Raw genomic sequence first — 24,660 nt, 5'->3', positions numbered from 1 at the left:
CTCCCTTCTCCTCACAACTTCCCTTTTCTGCAAAGGGTTGTGTGAAGTCATTGAAAAATAATACATTTTGTTACGAGATAAACTGAGGTATATTAAAAATTTTAAGTTTATTTAAGCAAAGATCAATTCTAGTAGGGCAGTACCAAACCAGAAATGGTTGGAAGTATTCCACCTACAAGAGCTAGAGAAAATACAGAAGCAAATCAAGGGAATTATTTAATTGGCTATGGCTTATTTCTTGTCTTTAGGTATTAATTTCTTAACCTTGAGACATTTACAGGCTTACTTTTTGTTTGCTTATGTAGACTGCTAAGATATTAGAACCACCTCAGTCTAATGGCCGCCTTGTTTGATTAACAACTTGGACACTTATTTAGCAAAAGACTTGGCTGCCTGCACTTGAGAGTGAACAAGACCCCATTTTAAGTCCTTTCAACATACCATGCTCTACCTGGAGGAAGCGGAAATCATCTTTTGCTTCCACCATTGTTAAGTTGAATGTCAGCTACAAACCCTACCAAGTAGACATCAGTCCTACATTATCCAAATTATCTTCCAAGACATGCATTGGGGATCTGGTATGAAGCAGCATTAATTCCCAAGAGTTTGGCAATGGTAGACTAATCACTAAGTGAAAAGCTAGCCAATTCTTGAGCTTAGGTCTTTCTGAGTTTCTCTCAGCCCCAAATTCCCTTTCAGTAAAAAAAGGAAAGTTGAGTTCCTGATCCACCTGCATCCTCAGAAGATCGCCAAATCATTCTAGCTTTGAAATGAATTACCTAATGCCTCCAAGATGTTAAATCTTTCTGTGCCTTCTCAAATTGAAATGGAAAGGAAAATACTTTAAAGTGAAGATTTCAAATGCAAGATCTGAATAACAACTCAGTTCTCTCCTTTCTTCAGCAAACTGCAAGTTTCCAAGTACAAAATATTCCTTAATAAGCAAAAGAAATGACTCTTTTCTGGGGGGAAAAATGCAGGCGAATAGTGCTACAGTCAATATTGATATTTCCATTAGCCTGAAATCCCATTACAGACCTTTGTAATTAATTGCAAATATATTTTGAACACAGAAGATTTAGCAAGAATACCATGTTCACATCATATTCTAATTCTGTTGATCTGGGTCTTTCTGTCTCTGGAAACAACTTATGTAATGACTACCTAGCCTTTGCTGTGTGAAATGAGGGACTAAATGAAGCTCACATTTAAATGTAACTGAAAATGTGTCAAATTAGTTGTAAGTGAATAAAGCATGTCAGAATGATTATTTTCTAAAGGTGACAGACACTTTAGCTGAATTTCCAGGTATGTGGAGAAGCTATTAAAATTCTAGCAAGGTCTATCAGGTTCAGAGAATGACATTGGAAATTTATTACAGGTGCCAAATTCAATCGTATTCTGAAGCGTGTTAATGTTTTCCACTGCAGACTCCTATAAAATTCATTTCAAGATCTTTGGGGGAAAAATGTGCTTATGAAAATCACAGAGCTTCCAAAGGGGAAATAGAAGAATGAGTAAGAGAGAGAAGGGGGGAGAGAGAGAGACAGAGTTTGTGTGTGTATGTATGTGAGCGTTTGTCTGTGTGTATAAGCTGCTATGTTATCAAATAAGATAAACTGAAAAATCCAAAATTGTTCTTTCTATGTTCCTTGCCTTCCAGAGGGCCATATATACAATGTATTCAATGAACATTCCACAAACTACCGCAGCATTAGTCTTTCTTACTTTTACATATGCTATCACCGTGGCCTTATCTGGTCTCAAAGTGACCAGACTTCCAATCAAGGCTCTTCTTAATTACCTGTATTTCAAATACCTGCTAAACATACAAACCATAAAACCAAGGCAGAAGAGAAATGAATCAAGGGTGAAATGAATTTTTTTTTCTATTTCTCTATTTTCTTTCTTTCCCACTTCTTTTGCTTATAGGTTGGTTTATTTGGATGTTTATGTGGCTGGATTGTTTTTCGCTTATAGTAATTCAGGGCATTTATCTTCATGACTTAATTTAGAGTGTTATATTTTAAGTTGTGCTTTAAATCATTAACCCTATTCAGAGTTAGAATAATTTAGAATTCTTCCTCACAGTGGCACACTTGTCTCCTTACATATACAGAGGGTGCCAAAAAAGTGTACACACTTTTAAGAAAGGAAAAAACTATATTAAAATTGTAATACTCAACACATACCAGTAACAAAAGATGAATACAAGTCATGTTATGCATTTTTTTGGCACCCCCGGTAGATAACTGATTCTGTACTAACTCGGCAGAAATATGCTGGGATGAAAGCATTGCAAATGCATTCATTTTGTTAATGATTTCATCACAATAGGGAGGGTGAACTCTGATGTTCAAGAGCCATAGGGTAGGTATAGTCATGAAGTACAAGGGTATACAATAAGCATGCAATATAAGTAACCATACGTAATAAAGTATACAGTATAAATCTGGGGTCACAGTGTGTTACAACACCCCAGTGTAAAATGAAAGCCCTTCAATGGAGTGGCTGATTTGTCTAAACTATGTTGCCACAACTTTCTAATTACAACAACTCCTTGATTTGACCAGTTATTTGACAGTACATAATTTACATAAAGAAATATGTGTCACTCTATGAGTAGATCACAGAAATATTGAAAGGATCTACCTTATATCTAAAAATGAGAGAGACAGAGAGAGAGAGAGAATTATAGTTTAGTTCTTCACTCAATCCCAGTCTTACAAGATATTCAAGCCATTTTCAACATTCCACTTACACAAATAAACCATCAGGCAAACCAGACAGCTACAGAGAACCAGCTGGTGCACTGCTTTGGATCCATCTGAAAAGTACAGGCTGAAGGACCATTTCTAAGCTGCACCATTATGCCCCTGGCATGTTCCATTCCTGGTTTGGAGGAACTTTGTGTAAATGTGTGGACTTATGTTCTTCTCATGGGTATCAGGGGCTTTTTCATTGCTACTCGTGGCTAAGATTACTAATTGCTCTAAAACAAGATGGGAGAGTAAACACATAAGCTCTCATATATGATTAAATTTCTCAAGTCAACATGTTTTTGCCACGTCTCACTGACCATGGGCTCACACTTTGGCTCAGATCCCTCCCAGCGCCCAACTTATAATCTTCCACCTTACCTTTCACCCCAGGGATATTTTCCCCCCTAGGGCCTTGAAGAAAAAGTAGAGAACAGATAAGAAACAATAAAAATCAGAAAATCAAATGCATATGTTTGTTTACTGATGCAAGATTGTCATTGAAAATAAACATACCACCTTAAAAGAAGAGTGTACACTCTTAAAAACAAAAGAACCTAGAACAGGGAAGGTGAACAGCGCTCTCAAACCCTTGGAGGTTTTCTTCCTAGTTTGCTGGGTAATTTACCATCTAAAAGGTAGCGATAATTGATAGTGATTTGCTGATAACAGCCATGTGAATGTGCTTGCATCTGAATGGCTGGAGGCCATATCATGTTTCTCTGTCCCATGTCTGAACTATATCAAGAGCCCATCAAAATATCCCTCAATCATTTACCACAGGGTGTCTTTCCTATATGCCCCCAACAGTATTGCTTCTGTTGCCCTCTCATTCTCAGCCTCACTCATATACTTCTTAGTGTGTTACCTACAAACAAAATTTCCCCTAAAGGAAGAAACCCATCCATAAAGAAAGAGTACAACTGTTGCTTTAAGTTGATGGTGTATTGTTCATAGATGGCAAAAAGAAAACTGAACTCCTCAAGTCTTATTTTGCTTTTGTATTCACTGTCAAGATATTTAAATGAAAATAAGTAGAACAAGCATTGGTTACCTGGGAACTGGAGCTCAAATGAGAGAAGAGTTTGTAAGGGAACATCTGTAGGCTGTACATAAGTTCAAATCTCTTGACCTGAGATTATATTTTAGGTTACTGAACAGACGAACTTGAGGTTGACAAACTGCTACAGGTAATCTTTAAAGAACTCTGGAAAAAGTGGAAGTTGCAAGAACACTGGAGACAGTAAATGTGATTCTGATTTTCAAAAGGGGCAAGGTATATTTAGTACGAATTTAAATTCCAGGCAGGACCCAACTGAGACAGGTTAATTAACATGTTGTTAGGCAGACAGGAAAGATCCCTGGTAAAATAAGCAAAAGGCAGCCATATCCTGAAACTCCAGGCTCTGGAAAGTCTCCTTCACTCCAGGACAAAGATATGAGAACATGCCTTGAAGTTAATAAATTATCTCAAATCCCTTTTGGCTGGACAAGGAAGCAGATCTGATAGATAGGAATGGGTTCATTAACCCTTCAGGATGGGCAAACAGGACAAACCTGATAGACGAATTCCATTAGAAGGTGCCAGTCCCCTCCCCCAAACAGGCAAGGGAAGGTATAAAAGTAAAAGCTTTTGCCTCAGTCAGGGGCCATCCTCATTCAGGACCCCCTCCCACTCGGGAGTTCTGACCCTTTGCTTTCAATAAACTATCCTCATTTTAAAAAAACTCCTCACCTCTCCTTGGTCTGTGTTTCCATTCTTCGGTCTCAGGAGACAAGATCCCGGCACTCACAAAGAAAATATCCTACATCACAATTATGAAAGGAAAGCATGTGAGCACCACTAGCTCAGAGGTTGGTAACCTTTCATGAATGATAAAAACCCTTTCAGAAATCAAATTCAAGTTATGGATATGTTTGCTCCCATAATGTGGGATGGGTAACTGAAATAAAGAATGGATGTCTTTCCTCCCAAAATATATACATGTACATAAACAAAATTTTGCATACACTTTCAGGAAGTTTATAAATAACCCCTCTTAATTTCATTCATGACTTGACTAATGAGCTCATGAAGATCATGTCCAATTAAAATCATTTCTTCCTTTAACAAAATTTCTAATAGAGCTATAAAAAGGGTCAATAATACATAGAGTGATTTAAACAAGACATTTTGATAGACTCCTCATATTCCTAAGGACAAGATGACCAAAAAACATGAGCTGGCTGTTAGTAAAATTAATTTGTTATTCCTTTAACAAGCAGCAACTAAGCATCTATTATATGTCATTTATGATAACCAGTAGGGGATAAAGTGATGCACACAATAGATTTGAGGACGAATATTTGAGGACCTTGTAGCCTAATGAAGAATTCAGACAATGAGAACAAAAAACAACAACAAAATGATTTCAAAGAATAAGTGGTATGATGAAATTAAGCAAAGTGATGAGATAAACAGTGAGGTATATGTTAAATAGTCTAGGAAAGGCTCCCTTATGAGGTAATACTTGATCTGCAACTAAAACCTTGGGAGTAGACAGCTACGTGAAGAACAGGAAAAAGAGCATCCCAGACAGAAAGGAAAGAAGGTGTGAAGACATGAAACGGAACAAGCTTAGTTTACTCAAGGAGAAAGAAGGTCAAGGAAAATGGTAGATGTAAGGCAAAAGAGATCGGCAAAAGCCAAATCATATAGGGCCTTAAGAATGGTAAGGACTTTGGATTTCATTCTAACTGAGAAGGGAAGGTATCTGTGGATATTAAGCAGGGCAGTGATTTCATCTAATACACTGGTTGCTGTATAGCAAATAGATGCTGCTGGGCAGGAGGAGCAGAGCTAGAGAGGGAGAAGTGATGGCAGCCTAGTGTAGGGCAATCATTATGGAGAGCAAGAGAAGTGAATCTATTCACAATGTGTTTTGGAGGATTTGTTGATAAATTGGATATGGAAAAGCAAAGAAGAAATTAAAGATGACTTGAGTGCTAAGTACGATGATAAATCTATTTATTGAGATAAAAGAAGACTGAGGAAGGAACAAGTTTGGTGGTATGTGGGTGGAGATGGGACAAATCTAGAGTTAAGTGACTTTGTTCTTAAATGGTTCTTACTAGGGATTAGTACCAATATATTAGAAAGTTTCTAATGATGTGGTAAATGACAATACCTTTGACCTTGTCTTACTCAATTTTTTTGCTAATAGAATGATTTAAAATAGAGAAGGAATACTTGTTACATTTATAAATGAAAGCAATTTAAGTTGGAATTGAGATAGAAAGTATGTGCCAAATATAATAAAATTAAATTTAAAAGGGAAAGTGTAAAGTCCTTCTCTTGAGTCCAAAACCTATATATTTAAATATAGATTGGGAGATGTGGTTTGTAGCAACATGTAAAAAGACATTGGTTTTGGTCGACTATAAATTTAAATTCTTATATAAAGCATTTAGCATATTGACTGGCACATAACCAACATTGAATCAATGGTATGTTTGTTGTCACTTTTATTGTCATTTTTGTCATTGTTTTAAAAGTTTAAATAAATACACAATGTCTCTGTCAAGTAAACTAATGCAGTTTTAGGATGAATTAATAGAAATAGAATATCTACAATATAGGAAGTAATAATTCCAATTTAATCTATAGATGAAATCAAACATACATTGTTTTATTATGTAATGGTTACAGATGTGCTGCCCTTGGAGGTCAACCAACAACTCAACATGTGAAGAATATTGAGGAAATGAGGATGTTTGGCCACGAATAAAGAACCAGAGGGGACATGTGAAAGGATTTCACATAATAAGAAAGTAATTGCTTCACATCCCCAGGAGAGAGAAAAGGATGGCTGTATAAAAGCAGCAAGGAGACAAATTTTGACTCAAAGAACGTTCTAGTAGTTTACACTCCCCAATGAAAGAATGAATTCCTTCTGTAGGCAGAGAATTCTATAACATTAGGGGGATTTGAGAATTGTCTGGTTGCCCCTTGACAAGCGTGTTGCAGTGAGGATTAAGAAATGGAAAAATAGTTATGCTAGATGACTGTGCAGACCCTTTCTAGCCCAGTGGTTCACACTTGCTCTATACATGCACAAGTACAGTATTATACAGTTCCAGTTTGATTTTTTTCTTTTTTCATAGAAAGCAACAAAACAGAAGTATCAGCAGGCTGTGTTTTAGTTTGAGAGTGTCAGAAACTATGTACATGCACAGGAGGCTCAGTATCTGCTATATATTTGCCAAAATGGTATGTGGAAAAATCTACCACCACTACCATAGTTGATGCATATAAACTTCGTAGCAGAGTTAGTCATTCCCTCAAACCCCTGCCAATAAGTAGCCAGTCAGCAGTTTTGTCTTGCTTATATATATGGCATAGGCCCTACTCTCACAGTTCTAGTTAGTAGTCATCGCTGCTAAGATATCATTGCATAATTTCATTTGACTCATGGAAAATCATTAACAAGTCAAGGTCTTTCCTGAACTCATTAGTGACACAAAGAGTGTAATTTACTAAGTGACTTCAGAGCCACAAACCAAATCTTATTAAATTTACTTTATAAATTCAAAACCATTTATCAACTACTCACTTCCCAGCAGAAAGAAGAGAACTCAGCAGTTGTATGAATCATCGCTAAGTTCTAGACTTGGTATATCCGATGACATAACATCTCCATTTGGATGTTTTACATAGTTCCCAAATTCAACATATCCAAAATCAGCTCCTGATTTGTATCTCTAAAGCTTCCCATACCTCTTGACACACCACAATAGAAAATTGCTCTTCTAACCACCCAGCTGCTCAAGCCAAAACCCTAGAAGTCATCCCTGAGGTTCCCTTTCTTCCTCTCCTTCCTTTCTATACGACTGGATGATTCCTCCTTCACGCTATACACGGAACCATGTCACTTCTTGCAGTTTCCTTGGCCATTTCCTTAGTCAAGGTCGCCACCATATTTTTCCTGATCTTGTATGGAGCCTCCTACCAGCCTCCCAGCTGCCACCTTAACTCATTCCTATCCATTCTTTTCAGAAATCCACCAAAGATACTGATTTGAAATGTAAATCAGATATTGTCATTTCCCAGCTTAAATTCCTTAAATGATTTCTCATAGTCACTTAGAATATTAACTTTTTACCATGGCCTTCCAGGCCTCAATTGAGACGATGTCTACCTATCTCTCCAACATTATCTAATGCTTCTCACTCCTTCTGTCATTATGCTCCAGTCTTCTTTGTGATGTTAAAAAACACCAAGCTCTTCCCCATCCTTCAGGTATTCTTTCTTCTGCCTAGAATGTTCTGTCCCCAACTTTTCTCTTGGCTGGCTCCTTCTCATCCCTCAGGTTTCCCCTTAAATTACCCCTCTTTGGAAAGGCTTCCCTGACAATCCTCTCTAAAGCAGATTACCTGTCCCCATCTCTCTCCCATCCTGCTCCTTTATCACTAGTTTGCCAACCACTCTACTCATCTGCCTTCTACAGCATTTACCATAATTTATAATTATTTTATTATGTACATGTTTTATTTGTTTTTTTCACTCATACTATAAAGTAGGGGTCATATCAGTTTTGTTCACTGTGCATTGGGCAGGAACATATAGCAAAAATTTAAGGGCATAGGCTCTGGAGCTGGACTGTCTGGATTCAAGTCATGCTTTGCTAATTCATAACTTGCTGAACTTGACGTTTTTGACTTATGTGAAATATGAAAAAAAGAACAGTATTTACCTCAAATGTTTTTAGGAGGATTAAGTAACAGATACAAAGTGCTCAGCATATGGTAAGCACACAATAAAAGTCAGGTATTATTATTTTAGTGCCTAGCATATACTAAGTGCTAAATAAGTATTTGTTTAAAAAATGAATGCTACAAGCAATGGTCTTTGTGAGACATGTAAAAACTAACTGGAGATTTATCAGTTTAAGAAACATCCTTACCAGGAAGAGATTTATAACCTCAAGTAAACTGTCACTGCTGTACACTTTTCCCTGATTTTGCATTGCCTTACCAAAATGACTTTTCTAACTATTTATTACTTTCTTCAAGCCCTCAAAGGACCAGCCTTCATCTTATAGGACATCAAAACAATAAGAAATATTTTGCATGATCATGAACACTCAATTTCCCTCTCCCTCCCTCTTCAAAATTTTATTCTTCCTTTAATTACCTCCTTTTCTAGAAACTTCCTTTTATCCAGGGCCAATCCTTTCCCCATACTTTTCAATTTCATACACTCCTAACTCCCCTGGATGGAATTCCATTTTTGTCTGCCTTTCCACACTTTCTGTACCACTACGTTGAGTCCTTACTCTCTGTCTACAAGTATGCCAATGTCTTCACACAATACTCTATATTACATTGTTCTCTCTGGATACGAGTATACAAAGGCCTTTCTCACCAATATCAAAAAATTGAGTTATTTTTCAAGGTCCGGTGTAAATGTCACTTCCTTTGCGTAGCCTGCTCTATTCCTTCTCTTCCATGGTAAAATCAATCACTTTTTCTCTGTCTCTAATAGTACTTCATTTATATTTCTAATATATTTCAAATTCTTTTTAAAACAATAGAGATAGATGGATGGATATAAAGGCAGATAGGTAGGTGGTATTCCCTCCAGTAGTTTGTGAGCTCCTTAAGAGCAATGCATAAGTCATTCATTTTTGAATATTTCTTTAATAATTTAGCACTTACAGTGTTTTGGTCACTGTGCTAAGCACTTTATCATTAACCCTGAGAATATCAACAGGGAAACTGCATAATCCTCATTTACCAATGAAGAAATTGAACCTTAAAGTGGTCAGTTTACTTGCCTAATACATCAGCTATCAATCTTAACCATCGTATTGTATTTCCTCCCACAAATTTTGGAAGGTGAGAAGCAAGGGGAGACAGAATGGCGTAAAATAAGTAAAGTGAAATTAATAGCATAAACGCAATCTCCAAAAGATGTGCTTCTTTTATTATCTATTTCCAGTCTCCAATACATTTTTTTAGTATTGTATATATTATAATAGAATATTGTATATATTATGTTGTAATAGGATATATTACTTTATACATACTTTATATATACCACAGATACGAGGTCTGACAATTAAGTTCGTGAACTTGTTGCAACAATGTTGCTAACCTTTTTTGATATCAGAAGGATTATTCATTATGAATTTGTACCAACTGGATAAACAGTTAACAAAGTCTACTATTTGGAAGTGCTGAAAAGGCTGCCTGAAAAAGTTAGACGATCCGAACTTTTCCAACAATTCATGGCTCTTGCATCACGACAATGCATCAGCTCACACGGCTCTGTGAGGGAGGTTTTAGCCAGTAAACAAATAACTGTATTGGAACACCCTCCCTACTCACCTGATCTGGCTCCCAATGACTTCTTCCTTTACCTGAAGATGAAGGAAATATGGAAAGTAAGATATTTTCATGACATTCAGGACATAAAGGGTAATATGATAACAGCTCTGATGGTCATTCCAGAAAAAGAGTCCCAAAATTGCTTTGAAGGGTGGACTTGGCACTGGCATTGGTGCATAGCTTCCCAAAGGGGGTACTATGAAGGTGACCGTAGTGATATTCAGCAATGAGTATGTAGCACTTTTTCTAGGATAAGTTTGCGAACTTACTTGTCAGACGTGTGTGTGTGTGTGTGTGTGTGTGTGTGTGTGTGTGTAGTTTTATTCCAAAATATAGTAATCATTCAATAAAGACAATTTCTAACTAACAATAAAAAATTTTAGAATTTATCTTTGTTCTTAGGAGTTGCAATTAACAAGCTAAAAACCAAAATATAAAATATCAAGTTAAGATTATCTGTTCTAGTTTCCCTTTTTAGAGGAGGAAATAGCTAAAAGCTAAAGGTTATTAAGATGAGAGGAACAGATAAGATTGTATTCTGTTGCTTATTCAACTATCAGACTTTTCTTGGCTTACTTCATTCTGTAACTTTTCCAGACCATTGTCATGAGGAAACAGCAGGGAAAACTCAAGTCACATTCTTAGTTTTAGAAATGTTGAAAGCGGCTTCATGAAGGGGACTACAAACATTAATAAATATAAGTAAACCTGAACACACTAAATATAAATAATAGAACTTTCTTTCATTGTATTAAGCCTTTCAGAATTTAGGGATGTCCAACTCTTTCTCTATCTAAAAGAATAGCAGCAGGTGAGATGAGAAAGGCAGGGAGAAAAAGGAGTGCCAGAATACATAAATTTAAAAGAGCACAAAGGTAGATTAGGAAGAGAAATAAAAGCAGTTAATTGGGTAGAGAGACAATGGTAGGAAGTAATTTATTCAACTTCTCTTACCTACCGTGTTGCCCCAAAAATATGACCTAGCTGGATGGTCAGCTCTAATGCATCTTCTGGAGCAAAAATTAATGTAAGGCCCGGTCTTATTTTACTATAATATAAGACCAGGTCTGATATAATATAATATAATGTAAAACCGGGTCTTATATTAATTTTTGCTCCAAAAGACGCATTAGAACTGATTTTTCGGCTAGGTCTTATTTTCGGGGAAACACAGTAAGTAGCAATATTTTAATTCTTTGTCCTCAGCAACATTGACACTAAAACTATCAGATTCATAAAATATATTTGAAAATTATAAAGCACATATCTTATAACAGGTAAAGAACTGAAAACAACCCAAATGTGCACCCATAGAAAAATGCTTAAATAAATTATATTATGATCATACACTGGCATATAATACAAATGATAAAAAGAGTATTGGTATGAAATAACTCTAATATATGTTGTTTATGGGGAAAAAGAAGCAAGTTACAAGAAAAATAGCTAGTAGAGAATTCAGCTCTTTGTAAACAAATTGGGCTACATGTTATATATTGTGTATATGTGGATTGCTAGATAAATGATATAAAAAGACTTAATATTTTTATCCTTACTCATTGCTAGAAGGTGGAAAATAGGATGGATAACAAAGAGAAGAACTAAACTTTCTTTATAAAAAAATTATTTATAAAAAATATGTATATAAATATATACAGATTTATTCTAAAATATAGTAATCATTCAATAAAGGCAATTTCTGAAAATTTCTAGAATTCAGTTTTGTTCTTAAGAGTTACAATTAACAAGCTAAACTCCATATTATACACTATAAAGTTAAGATTATCTGGTCGTTTCCCTTCTTAGATAAGAAAATAACACTAAAGGGGTAAAGTGACTTACCCAAAGTCTCAAAAATACAGTAGTACCTCGGTTTTCGAACATCTCTGTTGACAAACATTTTGGTTTATGAATGCCGTAAACAGGAAGTAAATGCTTCTGTTTTTGAACACGACTCAGAAGTCGAATATGTCACATATCCTGAGGCCTAGTGCAAGATCTTGAGGCCTAGCTGTCAGCTGTTTTCGAATGTTTCAGAGCTCGTGGATTACGTTCGAAAACCGAGGTACCACTCATATTTAGCACTAGAGCTAGAAAGAATTAATGAATCAGGAAAGAAAAAGAAAGTTCCTCAAATAAGTACACCAATGACTAGTTGGAAATTTTGTGATAATAAGGTGCTTGTATGCACAGGAACCAAGACAAAGGCTATTTCCTTTGTTCCCCACAGAAATCATTTCTGTGTCTGGGCCCCGCAGTACTGGAGGTCAGAAGCCAGAGAAACCTCAAAGGATGCAGCAAACTTAAGGAAAGGGAAAAATGAAGTATCTGCTTCCAACAGAGAAGTCAAAAGAGTGATTCATTTCCAACAATATTTATTGCTTTCCTACAGTGCATGGGCTGACCGCATCTGATGATGTTAATAGGAACACGTAGGACAAACGAAGGATAGATGAGGTCATGTGAAGTCTTCAGTCATAACACAAACACTCAAACCAAATTATAAATAGATCACATTGTACCACTCAGCAATAATAATTTGAGCACATCTTAAAAAAGTGAAAACCAAAATATTTTAACTGGATGACGAACACCATAGTATGTAAACCATTCCGTGAAAGCTCTCAATGACGGTTTGTCCTTTATCATTCTTAATTGAAGTAAACTTAGTCGACTGAACAAAAGGATGTTATTAGAATTTTGGCTGCTGCTCAGGCTCAAAACAGGGAAGCCTCATTGGCAGTCCAGTCTGAATCATGATTGGCAGTGGAGGTTACCGCAGCTTCTTTTAGGACAACAAATATCAATGTGTTCTTCTGGCCATTTTAGACAAGATTTGATTTTTAGGTTTCAAAGCTCTAGATCTGGACCTTCTAAAGAATTACATAAAATAATAAAAGCTTTCTAAGAAAACTCCCATACAGGTATAATGGGTGAAATCTGAATAAGCTCTATAGATTGTACTAATGCCAATTTCTTAGGTTAGATATCATCCAATAATTGTGCAAGATGTTAATATATGGGGAAGCTGGGAGAAGAATGCGTGGGACTTCCCTGTATACGTATTAGAAATCTCCTGTGAATCATAATTATTTCAAAATAAAAAGATAAAAAAATCTCCAGGGCACACTTCTCCTAACTAAAATTAAAAATGGGGGTTAACATGTATTATTAATCAAGTGGCCAATCCCTTGGTTTAAGGGCTATGAATTGTGTTACCTCCTGGGTTAATTTCCATATATTGCCAATCATACTAATTTCCTTTTAGAGGGTTTTCAGTTTAACAAGCGTTCAAATAGCATTCCAAAAGCTAAGAAAAATTGCACTGTTGGCCGCTGTAGTACACCTGGACCACACTTCATCTTGTTAATAGAATTTCAATGCAGATTTGTCTATGTTCTTACTTCACTACAGCACTCATTTTCTTTCATTTGTTCTTCATACAGTGTTTTCATCATCAGAAAAGTGATTTTATAACAAATACTAAATATTTCCTCAAATCAATTTTCTTGATCATATTTATTTATCTTTCTAATAAAATATTTTTTTTTTTGTATCACAACAGCCAATCTAATATGCGCTAATGTTGGAACAGAAAATGTAATCTCTTTATCTTTACATGGTATCTTCAAATTTCCAGGTAGTTTTTCTCATGAAATCATTATTTACTCTTCTTATTAAATAGGGGCACTTTAGGGTAACATCTTAGAATATGCTGGAACATGATTACTAACCTATGGAATTTAAACATGCTCTGAGCATTACTATCCACCACCTTGCAGATAGTGAGAAATGAAGAACACCCATGTTTTTAGTTTGCCAAGCAACATTGAAAAGATGAAAGCAGCCAGATGACAAGTACTGTAGACTAAATGTTTGAGTCACCTAAAAAATACATATTCTAAATCCTAAACTCCCAAAATGATGGTATTTAGAGGTGGGGTCTTTGGGAGGTGATTAGATCATGAGGATAGAGCCCTTATAAAAGAGACTCCAGAGAACTCTCTTGCATCTTCTGCCATATGAGGACTTGCAAAAAGACAATATTCTATGAACAAGGAAGTTGTCCCTCATCAGACATCAATTATATGAAGCCTTTTTGATCTTGGACTTCCCAACCTCCAGAACCATGACAAATAACTTTCTGTTGTTTATAAGTCACCCACTGTATGGCACTTTATTATAGTAGCCCAAACAGACAAAGACAACCAGACAAATAGAGAAACAAAAGGAAGAGTTATGGAGGCAATAGGATCTTTGTGAATCAGAATGTTTTAGATGTGGAAGGGCAGAGCCCAATGAAAGGTGCATTTTCTAAAAGAATATGACCAATATTTTCAGTGGTTGACTTAAAAAAATAAGTGAAGGCCAGGGTCTTGATATACTGTCATCGCTTTAGGCAAAATCTCCAAGCCTAAATCAAGCCCTCTTACCAATGCTTCGGTATGATCTGCTTATATAGAATCATCTTGCTGTGTACTTGTCACACAGCAGGATGAGTGACAAAGCTGTTGGACACACTTTGATCATGTGCCATGTTAACTAGAGAGATTTATTTTATCCTCAGTACTTTCAATTATTTTTTTCGGAAATGGTGCCTGACAGGAGACAGTAATCCTTGCTCTTCACGTCAATCAAGTGGTGAGTGGAAGAGACACTGCTGAAAGTAGGGAACCAGAGGTGTTGCTGTGTGTGCTTCCTTGAGGCAAATGGCAGCACCAGCTGTTACTCCTTCTCTTTGAGATTAGAGAGAAAAATGGATGGCCGTTTTTTTGTAATTGCAATGCACTTTAATCTGTTTGCAAGGGATTTATTTATATCCTGCAGTCAATACATTTAGTAAACTGAGCAAAATCCTGCTTGCAACGACAACTTCTTAAATGACATTAAGCAGCTTTGTTTCCAGCCTTAGTCAATAGAGGGACAACAAGAAACTCCTCTGTGACTTCTGAATTATTTGTCTTTCCTGCTTAATTGACTTTGGAAGAAGTTCTTCCCTTCCTTGGATTTTGTCCCTCTATAGAAAGTAACAAGAAGGTGTTATAGTTGAGAGGAACAGTAGCTACAGTCTTATGACCTAATCCTAACTCAACAATGATACCCTCAGCAGAAATATATGTCCAATCTTAACAAATAGCAGAAATGACCTTCCACAGATCTTGCAGAATAATTCATTCCTGATAAACTAACTTTCATTATTAATGAAAATTTAGTATGCAATGCCAAAATGGTGAGAAAATACCAGGCCTCATGGGTTTGGAATGTTCGACATTAGTGTCTGTCTTTCTTGGTCAATGTCCAAATATCAACTTAGAATCAGTAACACAACTTCACCACATTATAAGGAGGAAGAAAGTAATTTCCAGTCAAGATAGTGGAGTAGGTAAATGCTGTGCTTTCCTCCTCTCATGACATCAAAATTACAACTAAACTACAGAAAAACCATCATTGGCATTGAGAATTGCCTGAGGTCTAGCTATACAGAAGTCCTACAACTAAGGATACAGAAGAAGCCACCTAGAAACTGGCAGGAGAGATGGAGACATGGAATGAGCTGGTCCCACACCCATAAGTATCAGTTAAAAATTGAGAGAAATATCTAAGCTTTGGAAGTGCCCCCTGAGAAGTAAGAGGTCCCAGTCCCAAACCATGCTCCCCAGCCTAGGGTTCCAGTTCTGGAAAGAGAAGTCCCCACAACTTCTGGCTGTGGAAACCAGTGGAAATTGTGGCTGAGTGAGTTTGGGGGGGGGGGGGGCCTGCAGTCTCAGGTGCTTCTTTTAAAGTGACTATGCATGAACTTACTCACCTACAGACTCACTCACTCTGAGCTGCATGGCTGGAGAAGCAGTTCAAACATTACCAGGGATATATGGGGAGAAACTGAATTGTCTGGCTACAGTGCAAAGGCTACAGGGGCAGATTTCTCCCAGACAAAAGTGCTGGTAAAAGCCACTCTTCCTTTGTTGAGCCCTCTGCCCTCCCAGTGAGCAGACTCAAGGGGGCACCATAATTAAGTCTCCATCAACCTAGCTAACAACCTTTGCATCTCCCTGGTGATTCCCTGAGACCCTGCCCCACCCAACTTGTGGGCCTACCAAGCCACTTCCAATGGCTTTTCCACACAAATGCCTATCTTGGCTCATGCTGCAAACTTTCCTAAAATCTCCCAAAGGTTCACAAACCCCAAACAAGCAGCATCTGGCCCCATATCTCTTGCTGAGTAGCCTCAACCCCAGTATTGGCAGGGTAAGCCTCAATTCAAATCTTGGCCTCTCCCAGGCAGCTCCAATCCCAGTGCAAATGGTGACCATCTGCAGATTACTTTGTGGCTCATGCCAGGTGGCCCCAAGTAGGGCACATGCTGCAGAGTGCTGCAGGGCACCTCCCGAAAGGTCCCGGAGCCAGTGCACCCAGTTGACAGATTTGCACCGAGCCAAGGCACCACCCAACTTCCTCTGTGGACACCCAAAGGGCAGACTGGGCAGGCACCAGAGCCCTGCTAAAGTTTATCTTGCTCTGTAGAGTCACTCCCTGCACTATAGTTCCTCCACTGTAGTCACATCCAGTTCTCACAACAAATCAGCCTAAGGATCAACCCCTCCCATTGATGTACAAAGAGCAACCAAGGATCAACTACAACAGGAGGGCACATAAAACCCACATAAGGGACCTGGAGCACCCGGCTCAAGTGACCAGGGAGACTGTGCCACTGGGCGCCACAGGACACCTACTACATGAGGCCAGTCCACTAAGTTTAGAACACATAGCAGCCCTACCTAATACACAGAAACAAACACAGGGAGGCAGCAAAATGGAGAAACAAAGAAACATGTCCCAAATGAAAGAACAGAACAAAGCTCCAGAAAAAGAATTCAACAAAATGGAGACAAGCAATCTACCAGATGCAGAGTTCAAAACATTAGTTATAAGGGTGTTCAATGATCTCCACGAGAATTTTAACATAGAGATAGGAAACAAAAATGAAGTAAGAAAACATAAAAAAGAACCAGTCAGAAATTAAGAATACAATAACTGCAATGAAGAATACATTAGAGGGAATCAAGAACAGATTAGATGAAGCAGATGATCGAATCAGCAATTTAGAAAATAATGTAACAGAAAACACACAATTAGAACAGCAAAAAGAAAAATCATCCTCAAAAAAAAATGAGGATACTCTAAGGGGTCTCTGGGACAACATCAAACATAATAACATTCACATCATAGGGATACCAGAAAGAGAAGAGAAAGATCAAGGAATTGAAAACCTATTTGAAGAAACAATGATGAAAACTTCCACATCTTGGCAAAGGAAATAGACATACCAGCCTATAAAGAGCAGAGAGTCCCAAACAAGATGAATCCTAAGAGGCCCACACCAAGACACATCATAATTAAAATGCCACAGGTTAAAGACAAAGAGAGAATCTTAAAAGCAGCAATAAAAAAAAGCAGTTAGTTACCTACAAGGGAGCTCTCATAAGACTGTCAGCTGATTTCACAACAGAAACTTGGTAGACCAGAAGGAATTGACATGTAATACTCAAAGTGATGAAAAGCAAGGACCTACAGCCAAGATTGCTGTACCCAGAAAAGCTATCATTTAGAATCTAAAGACAGATAAAGAACTTCCAGTTGAGAAAAAGCTAAAGGAGTTCATCAACACACAACCAGTGTTATAAGAAATGTTAGAGGAACTTCTTTAAGAAGAAGGGGAAAAAAATAAAAGATCAATATGTGAAGAATAAAATGGCAATAACTGTATGTCTATCAACAATTACGTTCAATGTAAATGGATTAAATGATCCAATCAGAAGACATAGGGGGGCTCAATGGATAAGAAAACAAGACCCTTACATATGCTACCTATAAGAGACTCACTTCAGATCAAAAGACACACAAAGACTGAAAAGGATGGAAAAAGATATTTCATAAAAATGGAAATTTAAAAAAAAAAGGTAGTGTAGCAATACTTATAAGAGACAACATAGACTTTAAAACAAAGGCTATAATAAGAGATAAAGAAAGACCCAGTAATCCCACTTGTGTGTATTTATCTGAATAAACCCAAAACACTACTTGGAAGGGACATGTACATCCAGATGTTCACTGCAGCATTATTTACAATCGCCAATATATGGAGGCAGCCTGGGTGTGCATCAACAGATGAGTGGATGAAGAATAGGAGGTACATATATACAACGGATTATTACTCAGACATAAAAACGAATAAAATCTTGCCACGTACAACACCATGGCTGAACCTAGAGGGTATTTTGCTGAGTGGAGTAAGTCAGACAGAGAAAGACAAATGCCATATGATTTCACTTATATGTGAAATTTTAAAAACAAGATAAATGAACAATCAAAACAAAAACAAATTCATAGATACAGAGAATATTTTGAGGGGTTGCCCAATGGGAGGAGGTTGGGGAGACGGATGAAAAAGGAGGAAGTAATTAAAAAGTACAAATTGGTAGTTACAAAATAGTCATGGGGATGTAAGACAAAACATAATGAATATAGCTAATAATATTGTAATAACTATACATGGTGTCAGATGGGTACTAGACTTATCGGGGTGGTCACTTCATAAATTATATAAATGTCTAATCACTATGTTGTATGCCTGAAACTAATATAATATCGTATGTCAATTGTAATTCAAAAAAATTTTTTTAAATTATTAAAAAAAAGGAAGAAGCTTTAATCAACAAAAGCAAATACAGACAAATGGGATTACATGAAACTAAAACTTCTGCTCAGCAAAGGAAACATCAACAGAGTGAAAAGGAAATAGAAAAAAATATTTGCAAACCATATATCTGATAAGGGGTTAATAATATACAGAATATATGAAAAACTTTTACAACTCAACAACAACAAAATAAACCCAATAATTCAATTTAAAATTGGGCAAAGGGCTTGAATAGACATCTCCAAAGATATACAAATGCCAATATACCTAGGAAAAGATGCTTAACGTCATGAATCATCAGGGAAATGCAAATCAAAACCACAATGAGATACCACCTTAGAACTACTAAGATGCTATTACCACAAAACAAAACATAACAAGTGTTGGTGAAGATGTGGAGAAATCGGAACCCATGTGCACTGTTCATGGTGAGAATGTAAAATTGGGCAACTGCTATAAAAAATAGTATTTAAAAATACTAGAAATTTAAAAATATAATTAGCCTATAGTCAATCCCACTTTTAGTTATATATGCGAAAGAATTGAAAGCACCATCCCAAAGAGATATTTGCACATCCATGTTCTCTGAAGCATAATCCGCAACAGCCAATAAGTAGAAGCAACCTAGATGTCAACTGACAGATAGACAAACAAAACGTGGTATATACATACAAAGGAATATTATTCAGCCTTATAAAAAGTAAATTCTGTCATATGCATGAACTTGAACATAGATAAACTTCGAGGACATTATGCTAAATGAAATAAGCAAATCACAAAAAGACAAGTACTTAATGATTCTACTTATATGAAGTATCTAAAGTAGTGAAACTCTGAAACAGAAAGAAGCGCGGTGGTTGCCAAGTGCTAGGGGGAGGGGGGAAGGGGGGTTATTCAATGGGTAGAGAGTTTCCATTTTACGAGATGAAAACATTCGAGAGATCCATTACAATATATCCATGTCAATACAGTTAACATTACTGTATGTACACTTAGAAAGGGTTAAGATGGTATTTTTACATTATGTATGCTTTGCCACAATAAAAAAATAATAATAATAAGGAAGAAAGCAACTCACTGCACCATATTCAAAGCAGAGTTTTCTTAGTGATATGGGCAATGACAGAGCCTAAAGAATAGTTGTATTATTTTTTTTGTGTGTGTAAAAGGGAGTCAGAGACAGACTGCAATCCATCACCCGTAGAATTAGAGGCTCCAAACTCCAGTGTTAGAGATCTGAACCCAGAAAAGCAAAAAACAAAAAACAAAATCAAAAAATAAAATCCAACAGGGGAGAGAAGAAAATCCTTGGATAAAACAACTAAAGTCAAACATAATTTTATTTAGCCTTTATACTAGGCAGGTTTCTTTCTTGTTCATGTAATAGAACACAAACACTTACTCTTACATGAAGGTAGAGTTTAACACTTCACCTCAATGATACAATCAGCATAGTAGGCAAAATTCATTCATATCCTGAAATTTGACATTACCTATTTATTACTTCCTTCTTGAAATTAAACCATAGCTTCTGAACAAAACTTCTCTCCTTTAATAGTTTGCATCCAAATGACTGCTCAGAATTTTCTAGGTAGGTCTTTTTTTTACCCCAACCCCCACCCCGACCCAAGATCTCACACGCTAACTACCACAGCTTGAGCTACAACACTCAGATCTACAGCACAGGTGTACGGCTGCAGCTCCACAGGTGCTGCTCTCCTGAGCTACAAAACCTACCAGCTTGACATCTTATGCTGCCCCCAAAAACCTTAAATTCCACATATACAAAATAAATTTATTTTCTACCCTCTTCAATAACTAATTCTTTTTCCTGATTTCCTCGGATGACATCCATCCAAGCATTCCTGCATAAAATCTTGGGGACGTATTCTCTCTGGTCCTCACATTCAGTAAATTCGCAAGCCATGTAGATACTTCCTCTGCAGTTTGTTTTACCTGTCTTACATTTTTTTCTCTCACAACCTAATTCAAGACCTTATCATTCTCGTCTCCCTTTACATACCCTCCACCTGAGAATTATGTACCAGTTATAAGATCAACCAACCATTCTAATCCCAGTGCTGCCTGTCTGGATATCTGTAGAATTCAGTGACACACTGTTAAATTCTATTGTTTCATTTTGTCTTAAATTCATTTGGTCACTGAATTTTGCAGTTTCAGGGAAGAGAATCCATGTCTTCTTTAGTATCTAGCAGAGATTTGTCTATAGAAGTTATTCAAAAATGATTCCTGGAATTGAATTCAAAAAGCATTCTTTGAAAAGAAAATGTCAGTTCTTCTACCAATTTGAGAAAGTTTTTCTTCAAAGCAGCATAAACACTATAGACGTCATTATAAAATATTGGCACAATTACCAAATATCTCACAAAGGATTAATTTGTAGAAAACAAATGGGGTCTTTTCAAACTTTTCTTAACTCTTCATCTCCCTCATTCTCTTAATATAATGGTTGCTTTGCCCCTTGTGCATCTTTGGTTTTGTGCTATTCCTCCAAAATGCACATCAATATATACCAAAACACAGTCTGCACACATTCGATAATTAAGTGGCAAGAAACTTATTTATTAAGTCTAGTTTTAGAGAGCAGAGCAGATTCATTGTACCTGAAGAGAAAAGACTGAGTTAGCTTATGTATTGACTCAGGTTATCCAGCCTTAAGTCCAATGGCTAATGAGCGATTGGCAGAGAAAACACACATCACGGGGCTGAGGATTAACAATATCTTTTTAGTTAGAAATGACATTTCTATAGGTATTTTCATATGGGATACCAGATAAACATCAGTGCCAGATGTAAATTTTACTGAGTTGGGTAAATATATGCATCATTTATCAATGTAAGTAATATGTATTTACAGGGTTATAAGAATATGGCCATACCTCCTATGTGTCATTTATCTTTTCAGCCCTAGTACGTTTGGAGTTTGGTATAAAGAAGGCAGTCAATAAGTCCTTGATGAACTGAATGTGCTCATTCATTGCTCGGTTATGCTCTGGTGGAGTTACAAGTTTCACTTGCAACGCTGTATTAATCTAGGCAAAAAATTTTAGTAGCCTGGATGTCAATATGCATATCAGTTGAAGAAATAAGAATTAGAACAAAGGGATCTCAAGGCAGGAGGACTTTGCCTAGGCAAAGATTTCTATACAGATCCACAGAGTTTATGCGGACCCTGCTACTCCATCGCAGCATTAGTAAAATCTGAAATGGACGCCATTTCCACCACATACTGTAGATATGAACCATGCACTAGAGATGATAGTGACTTTATAAGGCGAGGTTGGGAGAAATAAAGACTACACCCACAAATAGGGCAGGAATACTGCAAATAAGCACATGGAACACTTACAATCTCCTCCATCCTTCTCCCAGCACTATGCCGGCTGTAGCCTCGCTACAGTAGTGGAGTCCGTAGGTCATCAGCATTACCATTACCTGGGAACATGCTAGAAATATGGAACCTCAGGCCTTACCCAAGGCCTAATGAATCAGTATATATTTTCACAAGATTCACAGGGGATTTGTACAATAAAGTCTGAGAAACACGTTATTCCATCTTTTATAAGATATCACAACGCACCAGCAATGGATAATGGATAAAACATAGGATTGGGCCATCGTTGGTGAAACAATACACAAAGCAATACTACCTAAACATATCAGTACTAATAATCTAACAGGATATTCAATTCCTGCTTTGATTCATATTTGACTCCACCACGGACACAGAAAAGAAGTGGAAAACTCAGTGATATACTAGGTGTTTGCTCATCCACAAAACCACTTTTCAGTGAAGACTTCAACCCTCAACACTCAGTGATGCATGCAGATCTCCGTATTAGTGTTCAAAACGCATGAAGGAGCACACGAGTCAGCCAAGGCAAAGCTATCACTCACTTAGAAGCCTTAAGTTCCACACCAGGAAAACATCACTGGTAATACAGTACAAGCATATCCAAGTGTCTGAGGCACTGAACATCGATGCATGGGTAGGGAAGAACTCGAACCTATTCAAGAGGTTACTTTTAGTCTATTAGGAAAACAGAAAATAAAGGTGTGTCCTTTGGGGTTAGGTTTTCATTGCTGATTAACGTTCCAAGCCCTGGGAGCCAACAGCAGCATTTAAGCCTCTTGAGCTCATTCACGATGCCCCCCCCACACACACACACACACACACACACAGATGTCATAGAACCTTGGTCACAAACCTGGCTGCCACCACAGCTCTGCTGGAACATGTAGAGTATAGAAAGTCACAAAGATACCTGAGCATGTTCCAAATGCAGAAGAGGGACAAGTAGGGAAAGGCACTCCCTTCAACGTAACCTTATCCAATGTCCCAGAGGAAAGGGATATTAAAAGCGGCTGTGGCTGAGTCTCCTTCATACAGAATCAGAGGCTTGTGCTGGGCCAAACAGGGAGGAACTTTGCTGGTGTTTTAAATCACAAGCTTAGCCAAACAGTGAAATACTGCTCTTGTGGACTCAGTTCCTTCTTCATCCTGGTCCTCCCCTTGCTTGCGATGCCCCATTATGGTCATTGACGAGCTGCGGTATTCATTATGGATTATGTGTATGCATTGCAGCAAGGCGGAATCCATCACTGTCCTCCCTATCAGGCATCACAAGGTTAATGTGGAAAATGCTACCTGAGTGTTAAACATGCATGAAAACGGTTGCTGAGCGGAAGAGGAGCAAGAGGACTATGAGTAAGAAAATGCGTCCTCTGGCTCTAATATGCATGAGCAGGGGAACAGACAGACTGAGATGCAAAGACTTGCAACTCCAAATGAAAATGGGTGACAACTTGCCTCCTTTCTAGGAGACGACCAGTATTCTTAGTACTCGCGTCACATCCATTACGGTGCTTCAGGCACACTTAACCACTAGTGGCCTAGAAGCTTTCCTCTTCTCTAAATATAATGTCTACAGTTCAAAGGAGAACTGACTCTGGGTGGTGAACACACAATGTGAAAAATAGATGATGTATTACAGAATTGTACACTTGATACCTATGTAACTTTACTAACCACTGTCACCCCAATAAACTTGAATTTAAAAAAATAAATAAAATAAAAATAATGTCTACAAGGGCAATGTATTTTGGGCCATGCCACAGAAAAGAAGGGGTGGGCTGCTTTAAAATGCTGTTATTATATTATACATGGAGGATTTGGGGGCTTTTTTATTTGTTTCTTTTTAGTGGCATTGTGAGGAGACACAAGGTTCTATAAAAGTGAATCCTTGTGAATGAAGTTTAGTGTCTGTTAAATACCAAAACTCTTTTTTTTTCAGTTTAACCATTTTAAATGAAAAGCTTTTTAAATTTTTAAGACAGTATACATGGATGTACAAACGTTGTAATGTTCTTTACTTCTCAATAACTAAACATCTTACCTCATAAACCTCTGTTTCTTCACTTTTGCCAATGAAATGTAACTCAGTCTCTCCATTTAAAAATTCAGTGTCTTCTGAGCAACTACGCAGTCCACTCAGGACTCTCTTCCTTCACATTCTTTCCTTCCTTCTTACTGAGTGTCCCATGGGCTTGGGACAAAGAGGAGGACACAGGGGAGAACGGTGGGCTGTCACCTGTACTTACTGCCCTTACTTGAGTCACCCTCATTGCTCTGGCTTCTGCGTGTGGCAGCCAGGTCCACACACATGGCCTCCTGACACCAGGATGTGCAGTGGGTGTCCAGGTTCATCTCAGCCACTTCACGGGGGCTGGGGAGGACCATAGAAACTTTTTTTATGGACTCGGTAGTACATTAGACAACTCTGAAAGACTATGCCCTGGGAAATCCATTGACAT

This window comes from Rhinolophus sinicus, chromosome 3 (assembly GCF_057876585.1).
Source record: "Rhinolophus sinicus isolate RSI-liver-muscle chromosome 3, RSI-T2T, whole genome shotgun sequence".
NCBI classification, from domain to species: Eukaryota; Metazoa; Chordata; class Mammalia; order Chiroptera; family Rhinolophidae; genus Rhinolophus; species Rhinolophus sinicus.
This window is presented reverse-complemented; position numbering follows the sequence as displayed.